Genomic DNA, 14,816 nt, shown 5'->3' with positions numbered 1-14,816 from the left:
GGACTTGTATCGCTGAAGTTTCTCGGAACGAATTTCTACAGGAAATTAACAAACAAGCAGATACGCAACAATTACATTCAGGTGTATGTCAGTATTTTATGAACTAAGAAGTTTCTTAAATAGCATATTAGTATATCTTGAAATTTTGTTCACAAATGGTTCAGTAAGCATGTTAAATATGTGATTTTACATACATATAATAACTATTTTGCATCGGGTTATGATGAAACATGAGTTTTCTTTACGAAATATAGATTTGTTAGAAACTTATATTTGTGATGTGTAATTTAACCATAAAATAATTAGTTTGACATTTATTTATAAAATAAGAAGTTTTCATAAATAGTATTCTAGTCCATCTAGTGTATTTCAAGTTTTGTTAATAAGTGTTTCAATATGTGTGATATTAAGTCCGAGATTTTACTTACATATACTAAAGATAGTAATTAGTTTCTGATGAGAAGAGAGTTTCATATAAGAAAATCACGGTAACAGTTTGAAAATCCACATGAGGAAATATAATTGTTTTGAAATAGTCGAAAAATAAATACTTGATTTATAAGTAAATATTCTTTTACGATTGTCAACTAATTTTCGGTATTGTGATGATTTTTCTATGCGAGTAATAACGTGATAGAACAAGTACATACACCAGTTATTATATTTGTTTGTTTGTTTTTGAATTTCGCGCAAAGTTACACGAGGGCTATCTGCGCTCTTGGGCTACTCTTTTACCAACGAATAGTGGGATTGACCGTCACTTTATAACGACCCCACGGCTGAAAGAGCGAGCATGTCTGGTGTGACAGGGATTCGAACCCGTGACCCTCAGATTGCGAGTCGAGTGACTTAACCACCTGGCCATGCGGGCCAATATTTATATTTTTATTACATTTAAGATTTCTGGAAACAAATCTATTATTCAAATTATATAGATAAGGTATAATAAAGAAGTGTTAAAAAAGTCCAGAAAACTTGGAAAAGATTATATAAAACTAAACAAAAATAAATTAAGTTATAACTTTTTGAATAAATATAAGGTTTATGGATTAATACAAAAATTTTTAAATTTTTAAACTGCTAATTTTAGGTTCAAAGAATTAAAACATTATAAAGAAACCCAAAAAAGGTTTTTAGAAAGTGAAATTAAATATAAGGAGAAGACATTTAAAAAGCTTGAAAAAATAATAATTGAAGATAAATTACAACTTAAATTAGTAACGTTGACTTCTTTTGTTTGAATAATAAGATTATAAGAAATAACAATACTAAACTGATAGAAATACGATTAGCGCAGAATACAAAAAATAACTTGAAGAAAAACCAAATTAATAATTCTTTTTCGGATAATCCTGATAATGTGATAATAAATCTGTCAAATTATTGTTTAAATGATATTGAAAAGAAAGTTTTATCTAGAGGATTAGGATTTGCAATCGCTCCTAAGAAATTGGAATTTCATGATTATTTTATTAGGATTTGAACTCTTATTAAAGGCTCTTAAGTGTTGTAAAGTTAATTCATCTGCTCAAATTAATTTTGATAATGTGTGTACACATATTACCAGTATAAGTTTAAACGGTTTACGAAGCTACAACTCGAATTCTAAGCCATGGAATATTTGTTGGCTAGAAAATCAAGCCTTGATAAAGTTAAGTAAGAACAAAGTGATAGTGATTATGAAGCCTGATAAAGGTAATAAAGTAGTTATTATGGATAAGGAAGATTATAACAACAATGTTGATGAAATTATTAGTGACAAAAGTAAATTGAAAATCCTTAAAAAAAAATCTCACCAAAATTAGAGAAAATAACTTGATTTGATATACTTATTAAAACTAAAAAAAGAAAACATCATAACAGAAGATATTTATAAAGAAATAATACCTAGTGGTTCACATGCGGTTACATTGTATGGATTGCCAAAAATTCATAAAGACAATTGTTCAATGAGACCTATCGTGTCTAACATTGGTTTCTATAATCACAAATTAGCAAAAAATTAACTAAAGGTTTAAAAGAATTTATTAACATTGAATATACTCTGAAAGATAGCTTTGAATTTGTAGACAATATTAAGGATTTGAAATTTGATAAGGATGTAGTAATTGCAAGTTTTGATATAGAATCATTATTTACTAACATAACTTTAGACGAAACCATTGAGATATGTAAAACTTTATTATACGAGAAAGGGGTAGTTTTATGGGAATACCATAAGAGATATTCCAAAGGAATCACAATTTTTTTAATGGTAAGATTTATGATCAGAAAGATGGAGTTAGTATGGGTTCCTGTTTGTCCCCCATATTGGCTAATGTATTTATGTAAAAATTGGACAATTCCAAATTATCGGAAAGGCTTAAAATGAGCAGTGGCTATGATTAAAAGAAACATTAGCCATAAAGAACTTAGCACCTGAACTGAACACGAAATCCAGCACCAGTGAGCTGATGTTAAAAAGTGTGAGAAGAGAGAAAAAAATTATATCTTTTCCTTTTCCATGGCTCTTTGTCGGTCTCCCATTTTTCTTGATTCTCTTTCTTATGGCAGTAGCATCTATAGTGTCAGTGGGTTATGTCTATGTTGGTGGTGTTGCAAATTATCCTCCTCAAGATTGAATGCTGCTGCTGAGTTGACTAACCCAAATGGTATTCACTTAAATTGGTAACATCCATCTGGTGTCACAAATGCTGTCTACTCTTTAGATCCCGTCTCCATCGGGATTTACCAATAACCTTTACTGGGGTCGATCTTTGAAAAGAACCTAGCCGCATCTAGTATTGCCATGATGGCCTCTGGGTTGCCCATAGGTTCGGAGGCGAACTTCATCACGAGGTACAGCTTCTGGAACTTTATTAAGAAACGGTTTGATCCACCCCTCTTCTTCATGATTACAATTGATGAACATTTACCTTGTAGTCCATTCTATTGAGTTCTTCCTGTACTTCAAAAAGTCCTTTCCATTGCAGGGTGAGTTTGTTGTGGTCTGTGGACAGCAGAACTAAGACATTTTGTCCAACCTTGAAATATTGATCCTTGGCCTTCTTTTCATAGAAATGCCTCTGACTACCTTGAGCTGCATACACACTCTTTTGAGCGAGTTAACAGGTCTCCTCCAGTCGGTTTCTGAGGTCTAACACATACTAGAATGTGTTCCTTACTTCTGACTCTTCTTTTTCCGTCCATAGATCTTTCAATATTTGCATCAGGCCTCATACTGTTCTTCCGTACACTAACTCGAAGGGTGAAAATCCTGTCCTTGCTTGTGAGACTTCTTGATAAGCAAATCATACTGCCTGCAAGTACCTGTCCCAGTCATGTGGTATCTCTTGGCACATCTTCTTTAGCATGCTCTTTAAAACTCCATTGACTCTCTCATAAAGATCATTACATTCAGGATTGTACTGGGTGGTAAAAGGTTGCCGAGTACTGGTGAGTCTGCATACTTCCTGCATCAGTTCTGAAGTAAACTGGGTCCCTCTGTCACTCAGACTTTATCTTGGAAAGCCTGTTCTGCAAAATATCTCCAGAAGGGTTTCTGCTACTCTTTCTGTCTCTATCTTCGCCAGTGCTATTGCTTCTGGAAAATGTGTCACATAGTCGACTACTGTCAGAACATTCGGGTTGCCCTTGTCAGATGCAGGTGCTAGTGGCCCAATCAAGTACACAGCTACTCTACTGAATGGCTCTTCTATGAGAGGTATCTTCCCTAATGGCACTTTGGCTACCTTCCCTCTAGGTATTGTCCTTTGGCAGATATCACATGACCTGCAGAATCTACTTATATCTCCGATGACTTCCAACCACTGGAAATTACTGTCTGCCATTTTCTTTGTTCTTAGGTGTCCTCTCACAATTGATTTATGAGCCAACTTCATCACTTGAGTCCGATATCCTTTGGTACAATGAGCTGTTTAACTTCCCCAGCACAACTGCCTAGATAGATTCGGTATAGAACTCCCTTCCAGTCTTCTATTCTAAAAATATCTTTCCCCTTTGTTTTGTGCTCGACTTTCTCCCGGGCATTGTCCCAAAGTTTCTGCAGTGAAGGGTCCAGTTGCTTTATATTGAGATTTCTGCTGCTGTTTGCTGATGATGGACTTCTTTGCAACTTGTGTTCCATTTTATAACAAACATAGCATCTCTTCTCCCTTCTGTCTATTAACCACCTGCCACCTTTAGTACACTTCTGCTTCTGGTCAGCCATTACTGGTTTCAAATTTCACTGGACATACTTGGACTTGCCAGTTATACTACCTCCGTGGGCTTTCATATACTGTTCTACCAGCTTGATTAGCTCGTCTTTTGGTGCTCTTTCCTTTAGAAACAGTGACATGTCCGTTGAACACGTAGTCATGAACTGTTCACATACTAATAGCTCTGCCAGCCCCTCAAAACTATTTTCACACATGGCCATGTCAGTCCATCTGGTGAAATATTGCTGCAGACGGGCCACAAATTGAAATGCAGTTTCTCCAGTGTCGGGTTTGACTCCTCTAAACTTTGGAGGATAACCTTTTTCAGTAAATTCATATTGTTTCAGTAAAGCCACTTTTAGATTTCTCATAATCCATGGCATCTTCTGACGTCATGACTGCATATACTTGTAGGTCTTTTCCTGTGAGAAGTGGGCTGAGACCGACTGTCTAGTCGCCTTTGTCCCAGTTCTGACTTTGGACAAATATTTCATATCTCTCCAAAAAAGCATCCATGTCATCTTTATGTTCATCAAATTTGTGCGGCTTAGGTCAGCTAACCATGACTCCATTGTCATTCTTGGGTCCATGTTCCTTCAGTTGAATGAGTTTTGCTATCTCAATTTGTGCTCTTATTCTCTCTATTTCTAGTCTCTCCTCTCTCTCTCTTTCTTTTTTTTTCAAATTGTGCTCTTATATTTTCTCTCTCTATTTTCAGTCTTTTCTTTCTCTCGTTTTCTTCTCTCTCAATTTGTATTCTCATTCTCCCTTTTCAGGGCCTCTTCTTTCTCTCATTTCCTCTCTTCTCTTTCCTTTTCTTCTTTTAGTTCTTTCTTCCTCTCTTCTCTGTCTATGCTCTTCCCTCTATATTTTTTGTTGTTGTTTAACGAATTCTCGTAGTTCACTGTTTTTAACTCAAGATGAGATCCTCTTTCTACCTATTTATCAAAATCACCTGACATGGTTGTATAGCCTTAATCTCTACACTATTTTCATTACAACTACAGTTGTGTGTTTCCTTTTATCGCCGTTTACTACTGTATAATCCTGGCTGTGGCTCGCCAATTGTCAGAATATAAAATATAATTATTTTTCCAGTTGTCAAAATAAAAGGCTTTTGCTTATACTTCTAAATAGTATAAATATATGCTTGTTGTTGTTGGGCTTATGAGTCTTCTACAGTAGGTGTCTGTGACTTGTTGACGATAAATTCAGCAATAAATGAACAGCAGGTACTTCACGTATTTTCAAAACAATATACATATATTCGGAACAAGTTAAGTGTATGGAAAACAAATTCTCCACATTATAGATATTATAGGCATATCATACTATATATATAGTTCTCTTCTTCTTGTAAAAAGTCCACATAGGCCTATTCAACTGCTTTAGAATTTCAGTTGACAAGCCGAACTACCTTCTCTATTTAAACGTTAGGTAAAGAACTATGTTTGCTCACTTTTAAATATCAGTAAAACTAATTAAAGTATAGTATAAATATGTAAAGTTCATTGTTAAATATATTGTGCATAGATACATAAAGATTATAATTATGGTCTAATTGAATACATTTAGCGATTTGTAAAAGTGAATATTAATCTTATGTGGAGTTAATTATAAATTTTACATATTGATTATAGTAACTGATGTTTTGTATGTATAATAATATATGACAATACTGAATTGTATAATTCGTGTTACCAAAAATCTTTAATCACTTTAATCTTTATAATTCTTGGCAATTATTGCAAAATAGACTTGGTCATTCTAATCCTATGTTTTTTTCTAAATCTGTATATTTTCTTAACCAACATGGTCAGTGGCCTTGAATATCAAACACTTCAGACTGTGACCATCCTCTCTTCTTAGGTTGTTTAATGACGTCAGTATTTCCGTAGTGAGTTTGTGTATTTCATGTGTGTGCGACCACTTGGTGACCTTTGTCATTCTTAATAGTCCATGACCAGATTGTATGCGTGTGAAGTAAAGTTAAACATTAACTTGGTTAAGAAGCAAGGTTGGTTGGAGTGATGATTCAAGAGTCAGAGAGGCTGTCTGCTCTAATGTGACAAAAAACCTGTGAGCAGTTTCTTGACTCACTACTTACCTTTTCCATCATCCAGGTAGCAGGTAACATCCTTGAAAAAGATTTCAATTTAGTGATTTCATGATGGCTCTATATATAATATATTATAATATAATATTTCACTAAATCATTTTGCAAACTTTTCTTTATCAGACTCTCTAGAATGTTTTTCACTAAATAAATAAGATTAATTGAACTAAAGTTTCTAGAGTAACTCTTATTACTCCCTTTAGAAATAGGAGTGACATTTAACTTTCCAATCCTAGTGGCACAGCGGTATGTCTGCGGACTTACAATGCTAGAAACCGGGTTTTGATACCTGCGGTGGGCAGAGCACAGATATTCCATTGTGTAGCTTTGTGCTTAATTTCAAACAAACAAACATATCTATTATTAGGCCTCTTTTGAAACTCAGGGTAAAATTATCAGTTATTTTTACTTAACAGGAGCTGGAATATTGTTAAATAATCTCTCTTTTGGAGCCACAAGAGAATCTTTTAAAAGTTAGCTATCTTACAGTATCCAAGAAAACAACTTAGGACTCTGTTCCCATTTCAAAACACTGTGGGTATCTTTAATTTACTTAAAAAACATCCTTCAAAGTATTTTTACATTAGCAACCAGTTGATTCTCATAATCACTTGTTTATTTCCTAATTTTAATTTGAATCAAATTCCTAACTTTTCTAGAGTTCTGTAAATTTTCCATCTTATCTGCTAAATCTCCGATTTTGTCCTTTATATATTTAGTAAGCCAAATATATTTGTTCTTTTTATTTTGTTTTTATTTTTATTCGTAACAGGGATTTAGTTTTTAAGGGAAAGCAACTTTCCCAAACTGGGGCGTTCATGGATATACATATTCTCTTTCGCCCCGCTAGCGATAATTGATTTATTTAACCCACAAGAATACTTGATTTATGTTGTTCAGTGTTTAGTTAATAAGCTACGATGGGAGATTTAAACTGTGGTTTAGCGCGTGAGAGAAATTGCAGAAACTGCCCGTAGTCAGGGTCACAGAGTGGTTGGAATCTTTAAATCCTATGCCAAGGTTGGGATCAAAGAATCCAAATGCCTTATAATTAGATGTGTGAGAAAACGGGAGTACTCCGAGAAAACCCATTTTCACAGGACAGGCGCCAAATAATATTCCCCATTATCTTTATTTTTATGGACATGTCTGCTTGAATTAATTAAGAGGAAATTACTTTTTAAAATTTCCCACATGTGTCACATATAACCTTATTATCCCAAGTTATTAATGACAAAACTTGGTCTATTGCCTCAAAATTGGCTTGCTGGACAATTATGAAGTGAGTAAGTTAAATGTGATTATTCTGTTAAATAGATACTCAGTCATGATTGTATTTTAAGTAGTTTACTAGTATAAACATTACATAGGCAAATGTTTTATTACTTCTATAAAGTATTAAGTACTTACTTATAGTTCAAATTAGGAACAAGTGTTTCATTATCAATATTTGAATAATAAACTATAATGAATGTGAATAGCTACTTAAATCTGAATAATCGTTTGTATTGAAATATACATGAAAAAATTTCAAACAATATCATCTTCCTATATATATATATTCCAGAAATGTTATAATGTATAGTTTATCATTGTGGTTAATAGATGGACCGATGAGCCCTAGTATTGCCACATTACCTCTTGAGCACTGAAAATAATAGTTATAGGGTGGTTGACATATTATCATATCTTCTTTACTTTCTCTCAAAAGTTATTCTAATTGCCATCTTTGGAATTAAATTATTTTATACAACGTAATTTTGCTGGTTTTGTATGTGCATTGGCTTGTGTTATAAATGCACCTGTGTTATCTCCTATAACACTATTCTTAACTTTTTAAACATATCTTAATATTTAAAAAACAGTCCATAATAATTATGGACTGGACATACATGAAATGCTCTACCTTTTCATCATTCAATTTTAAAATACGATCATAACATATATATATATTGACATTTAATACATCTAGAAAACTACAGTTCAATTTTTAAGAAATAGGATGTTTCAGATGTTTTTTTTTATCTTCTTTCCTTCAGGTTTAGTTGAGAAGACTGTGGAGTTGTTTGTTCTTTTCTGTGCTTAACGCGTATGTGGAATTTCAGAAGACTTGTGATTTATTGATAAATTAGAACCTTAATATTTTAGGTTGAAATCTTTCAAAAAAGTAATATATTAATAGAAAATATTATATTCATAAATATACATTTTCTAGTTAGTCTGTATTGCTAGAAAGGTTCCCAAAATAATACTGATTACAAACCAGTTTTTAAAATGTTTTAACTTCCTCACAATAAGAAGATACTGAAATAGATTTACTAATATTGTTGTATTTTCTTCATTTCAGGATGTTCTGGGTTGGTACAAGGAAAGCACAGTTTTAAAATTGTGCTTTAACATCGAAAATTGTGAAGCACTTCAGAGAATTCAAAATTATAAAATAATGTTTCTTTGTCAATAAAGAAATGTGATGTTAATGATGAAGGAAAAGTTTCTGAGTGTTTTTCAAATAAAATAAGAAAACTTTTTATTCGTGTTGATTCATGGTTCTCCGTGGAATTTTCAAACTTGGGGTGAAATACTCTTAGGTATTAAACTCTGAGGAACACCTAAATTATTAAAGTAACAAAATTAGTCTCATCACCCTCTATAACAATTACGTCTTTCTTTCATGTCATAATGGTACCATCTTAGTTTCAGATCTGTTCAATATGTATATATGTATGTGTGTTGATGTTTGTGTCATTGTAATGGAGAAGTTAAAACAAAAACTGCTGTCTGGGACATTATAAAGCACTATGATGAACACTCACTTTGAAACTGGTTAAATCGTCAATTTTACTTCTTTAAAACAAGTGTATGATCATTATGTAATAATTCTAAGTCTGAATGGGCATCCTTTAGTCTAACAACAGAGTTTTTACACCTATGCAAAAATCAAATTTTATTATTTTTCAATGACGATTTTTAGAAATTGAAGGACCATTTCATACGGATTACACAAGAAATTGCACCTGGAAATACGTGTTTTCAAATGTAAATATTATACAAATATTGGTATATAATGTTTTATGTGGAGAAAGACAGTAACACTAATCTCGCAGTATTCAAATGTAACTGAATTATTTGAAAATGAAAATGTCAAAGTGTTTCAGCATGTCTTGTTTCACAATTTCTCTTCAATTTTCACTGTTAGAGTCTTCATGGAATCTTCCTTCTCTCTTACAGCTTTCCTCGGGCATTTGGCTACTGTGAGGATGATAAAGTTTCTTTCCTTTTCATCTTTCTCAAAGTTTTCATCAGCTGATGAAAGGAGCTGCTTGATGCCACACTCAAGCCTAATCTTCTTATATTTGAGATTTTCCAGTTCCAGTCACCTTTCTGTGGTTTCTGCTTTCTGAACTTCTCTTCTAAGTACGTCCTATACCTATGTCTTTAATTTCGAACATAGGTAAGCATTTCCATAGTTATGTCTAAATACACGACATTCCCAAAATGTTCAATATGGTCAACTATGACTCTCCTGGCATTAAGGACATCTTTGTTGGTTTTGTGTAATAGCTTCTTTATTTACAGCTTTTGACACGAGCCTGTCCATAAGACAGGGAAAGGAAAGTTTTGCAAACTCTCCAAAAGATGTAAATAAAATATCTGGAATTGTTTCTTGTCTAATATAGAGTATCCATTCAGTTCTGCTCTTTCTAAAACATATGAACAGTTGAATCAGGTGCCTGGAGGAATGCCATGAGAAACTCTTTGTGCAGCCTGAGAATAGTGTCATAGTTCCTTTCTTCCACACTGTCTGAATTAAACAGACTTTTTACTCTCACACTAATTTGTCGAAATCGGTGTCTATACCGAAACCAGTAACTGTGTCAACTGAAGTAGAAAATCGTTCGATTCAGTTTGAAGTGTATACAGGTGCATCAATGACGATTATTCTTGAAGATATCCACTGCCAAAAAATAACAAACGTCACACTTCGTCCATGGCACACAGTTATTTGTACGTATACAGAAGAGATACTTCCGCTGTTAGGCCAAGCTAATATGAACATTCGTTATAACGAACAATGGTGATTGCTAAGGTGCAAAATCAGCCAGTAGTTTTAGGGCGTGATTTGTTACAATGCATCAAACTGAACTGGAACACATTGTTCAAAATGACAGACAGTTTTGTGAATTTTGGATGAACAAATATGTGTGTTTATTCAATGGTGGTCTAGGGACAATTAAAGGACACACACAGCAAAAATCTTCGACGAATTGCTGCTTCTAGAGAAATTGGGGGGTCATAAGTAAAGTAATGCATTCAGAATGGGCCGAAATCGGACAAAACTATTTGTCTTTGTGGTGTCTACAAAGTGATGGTGAGCCAGTACTTAAATGTGGATAAATACTTACTACCTAATCCAGAAGATTTGTTTGCCACCTTGGCTGGTGGAAAGTTTTACTCCAAGCTGGATGTGACCTAAGTCGTTGATGAAGATTCTCGCAAATACTTAACTATCAACACACACAGAGGACTCTATCAGTAAAATCGATTGCCACCAGCAATTTTCCAGAATAAGATCGAGCAGATACTCCAGGGTCTCGAAGGCGTCTTATGTTACCTTGATGCTATTCTGGTTACAGGATCAACACGTGATCAGCATCTACAATGTCTCGAGTCCGTTTTCAAATGCGTACAGCACTATAACATTCACGTTAAGCCTGGAAAATGACAGATTATGTAATCCAGTGTTGAAAAACCTGGGACATGTGATCGACGCTAAATGTTTATATCCAACCAGTGATAAAGTGAAAGCCGTTATCAATGCTCGACAACCAACATGTATAAGAGACCTTAGATCTTACTCGGAATGGTCCAATACACTTCCAGATTTTTGGCAAATTTATCGACCCATTTACATTGTTTGAACGAACTTTTGCAAAACCAAAAACGTTTGGTATGGACAGCAGAATATAATAATTCATTTAACTTTGTCAATAAACAACTGGCATCAGCCCAAGTGTTAACACATTATAATGTCAAATTGCCAATACGTTTAGCATGTGACACTAGTATCTACAGAATAGGAGCAGTTATTTCACACATAATGCCAGACAGAAGCGAACGACCCATCACCTTTCCGTCGCATTTTTTAAGTTCCAGTGAGAAAGTATTATTCACAGCTAGAGAAAGAGACTTTCTCGTTAGTATACAGATGTAAGAAGTTTCACAAATACCAATATGGGCACCACTTTACATTAGTGACTGATCATCAGACATTGATTAAGTTACTGGGACATAAGACGGGAATAACTCAGATAGCTGCTGCTCGACTACAGAGATGGGCACTGATCCTGTCATCTCAGCAGTATAACATCGAATATCGACGTTCTGTAAACCACAGCAACACTTGACTTTCTTTTGCGACTTCCCTGTGAAGAAGATTTATTTTCAGAGGAAATGAGTATTTATAATGTAGATAACTTACCTATGTCATTCAAGGACATTGAAATGCTACAAATAAAGATACTGTACTATCAAAAGTGCTCAATTACACTATTAATGGTTGGCTACAACAAGTAAACACTCCTGAGTTCAATCCATATTTCAAATGAAAGCTGGAATTTTTGCAGAGCAAGGCTGTAGCCTGTGGGGACTCCAGGTTATTATTCCAACCTTGCACCAAGAACGATTGTTACATGAGCTACATGATGGACATCTGGGTATGTGTTGAATGAATGCCTTAGCCAGGTGTTACTGATGGTGGCCTGGTCTGGATAAAGATATTGAAGAAACTGTATGTGCATGTAGTGATTGTGCATTTGTACAAAAGATGCCATCCACAGCTCCTGTTCACTATTGGTCGTGCCCTACGAGGGTTTGGCAACGTCTCCACATCGACTATGCAAAATTTGAGGAAAGGAATTTCCTTGTATTAGTGGTTTCACATTAATACGTAGCCAGAGTTTTTACTTATATCTTCTACGACATCTGAAGCCACAATCACAAACTGTGTGGTCTATTCTCATCTTACACATTACCCGAGGAAATTGTGTTGGATAATGGTCCACAGTTTACTTCCACAGAATTTGCTCATTTCTACAGAGTAACGGAATCCAAAATAAAAGCATTGATCCTTATCATGCAGCCTCAAATGGTGCAGCAGAGAAAATGGTGCAAGTGTTGAATCATGGATTGAAATCCTACTCGAATTTAAGTGATCTGTCATTAGAGCATATTGTTTGCCTATCATTGTACACCTCGCACACTGATAGGCGGGAGTCCTGTAGAATTGTTCTTAAAGCGCATATTAAACACGAGATTGGATTTAAGTCGACCCAGGTAGGTTAAACACGTCGATAATAAACAGCAGTCTGGAAGAAGATGAGTATGCACTTTTGTACCTGGTCAAAGAGTCCTGGTGCGTAACTACCGAGCTCATCAAGAGAAGTGGGGCCCACAGTTATTGTTCAATGGTTAGGTTCACTGGGTTACCGTTGTATGTATAGGAGAAAATACCAGATATGTTCATGTGGATTGTACCTCATAATGAAGAGAACTGTACTCCAGAATCACATGAATCAACATGGGATCCTTTTATCACCCATACTACGCTTATTACACCAGAGTCTGATATAAATACAGTCACATTACCATCCCCTATTAAACTGGAAGTTGCTTCACTGGAAACTTCTTCATCGATGTCTTCACCTACTACTCACATGTTTTCCGATATACTGCCCCTGCAGTAACCCTAGAGAGACGTTATCCATTACGACAGAGAAAACCTCCTGATCGGTATCAAAACCAATAATTAAGAATATATTTTTTTTGATTAACATTTCATTTTTTTTAAAGAAGAAGAAGATCTTATATTTGTTAATTAGCAATTATGTGTTGTAATGTAGGAATCCGACTGTAAGTCGGTTCTGTTGTGTAAATACCTGTTACTCTAATAAACGTATGATTACACTGCAGCCAAGTACCGTCTAGTATACAACATTATGTACGATAAAGTTTAGTCTTAACTAAACTAAAAAAAAACGTACACAAATTGCAGTGTTAATTTATCTCTCTGTCGAATATAGGCTGGACTTAATAAAGGCTTAACTAATGTTAGGCCTAAGACAAGTAGACTTGTAGGTTTTCGACGTCTGCAATTATAATTCTTTTATGTTATTCTAGAAATCCTGTATTTAAAGAAGTATTGTTGCAATAAAGATGCAAATTTGACTGCAAATGTTTTGCGGGTCTTTGCTAGTTATTTTTAATTTTATGTGTTATATAGTTCAAAGTATTTTTATTATGTCACGGTGTTATAATATTCTCTTCTTTATTAGAGGTATTGTTGCACAACATAACCGACCTGTATAGTATTTTTACAAATCACATAATGTTCTTTGTGTGTTTCACAGTATCTCTTTTAAATCTATAATAGCCTGTATTTAGGTACGAAAAAGACGGCAGCCCAAACATTATCTATCAATATATTAAGTTATTTTGGTAGCATATAAACCTTTCATATTTAGTATACCTTTTGATTGCCATTGTCATTTTATACTTATTTTCTACCTTGGATTAACAGACGAAGATATGCACGTGTGAACAGCGATAGATAAAAATTTCATGAAAAAGTACTATTCATTATTAGATCAATATCTGAATCCTAGTAATACAACTAAGTGAATACTTCAAGTCCTAGTTAAATTATTTCACATTTGCTATAGATATGTAGTTTCAATGTCCTTTGTAGTTGAGGTGAAATCTACATTGGAGAAACGGAAATATCACTCGGAAGTAAACACAACATGCTGCTGCAACAAGGCTTTTACGCTCGGAAAAATCCACCACAGCTGAACACCTTACAAAACGGGACACTCAAGTCAACGGCACAAGTTCACAATTTTACATACTATACAATGCTGGAGACGTTAAAAAAGTAAACAAAGTCTCAGAATAAAAACCAATCAACCAAAAGTGAACTGAAATCAAGGCCAAAAACTAGCGATATCTGGAACCAATTACACAGAAACTTAACAACTGGATAGCTCTTTTCATAGCAAGCACATATAACAAAGGACTTTGCCTGTAGCTATTTTACATCAGACCACTTATTGAATATGGTTGCATGGTTACATGCAACATGTCCAACAATCTAATAGAGAAACTCGAAGCCCTACAATATCAAACAATTCGAACAGCTTTCTGGTTACCAAAATACACCCCACCGAGGTACCTAGATTTACTTAATATAATACCCAGCCTCAAAGAAAGAATTCAAAAATTATCCAAAAGATATTAACTAGTACAAGAAACATATTAACACAAGAATTTCCAATGTTAGCAGCAACACCTGACACATGGCGCTCCCATCTGCCTCCGTATTATATTTGTAGTTATTAATATTTAGTGTAGTAACCATCTATGTCTTTCATCCCTTGTTTCAGAACCACAGCTCAGGCACTACCCGGATAGAAAATACGGTGTCCAGATAGTGAAAATGGGTTTTA

At 34.3% G+C, this 14,816-nt stretch overlaps 1 long non-coding RNA gene across 1 annotated transcript in view; it reads right to left on the bottom strand.

The window, feature by feature from the left end:
• Window positions 1–5,613, bottom strand: part of LOC111085463 — a 22,191-nt gene extending 16,578 nt beyond the window's left edge. Inside the window, exons 1-2 of the long non-coding RNA XR_002610293.1 lie at window positions 5,532–5,613; window positions 1,265–1,268 (exon numbers count right to left, since the gene is read on the bottom strand). This is a non-coding gene — a long non-coding RNA (uncharacterized LOC111085463). The remainder of the gene's footprint in view (window positions 1–1,264; window positions 1,269–5,531) is intronic.
• Between the last annotated feature and the right edge of the window lie 9,203 nt (window positions 5,614–14,816).

The sequence above is a fragment of the Limulus polyphemus genome, unplaced genomic scaffold, assembly GCF_000517525.1.
Source record: "Limulus polyphemus unplaced genomic scaffold, Limulus_polyphemus-2.1.2 Scaffold404, whole genome shotgun sequence".
NCBI lineage: Eukaryota > Metazoa > Arthropoda > Merostomata > Xiphosura > Limulidae > Limulus > Limulus polyphemus.
Note: the sequence above shows the minus strand (reverse complement) of the source record. Positions and strands in the feature narration are given on the sequence as shown.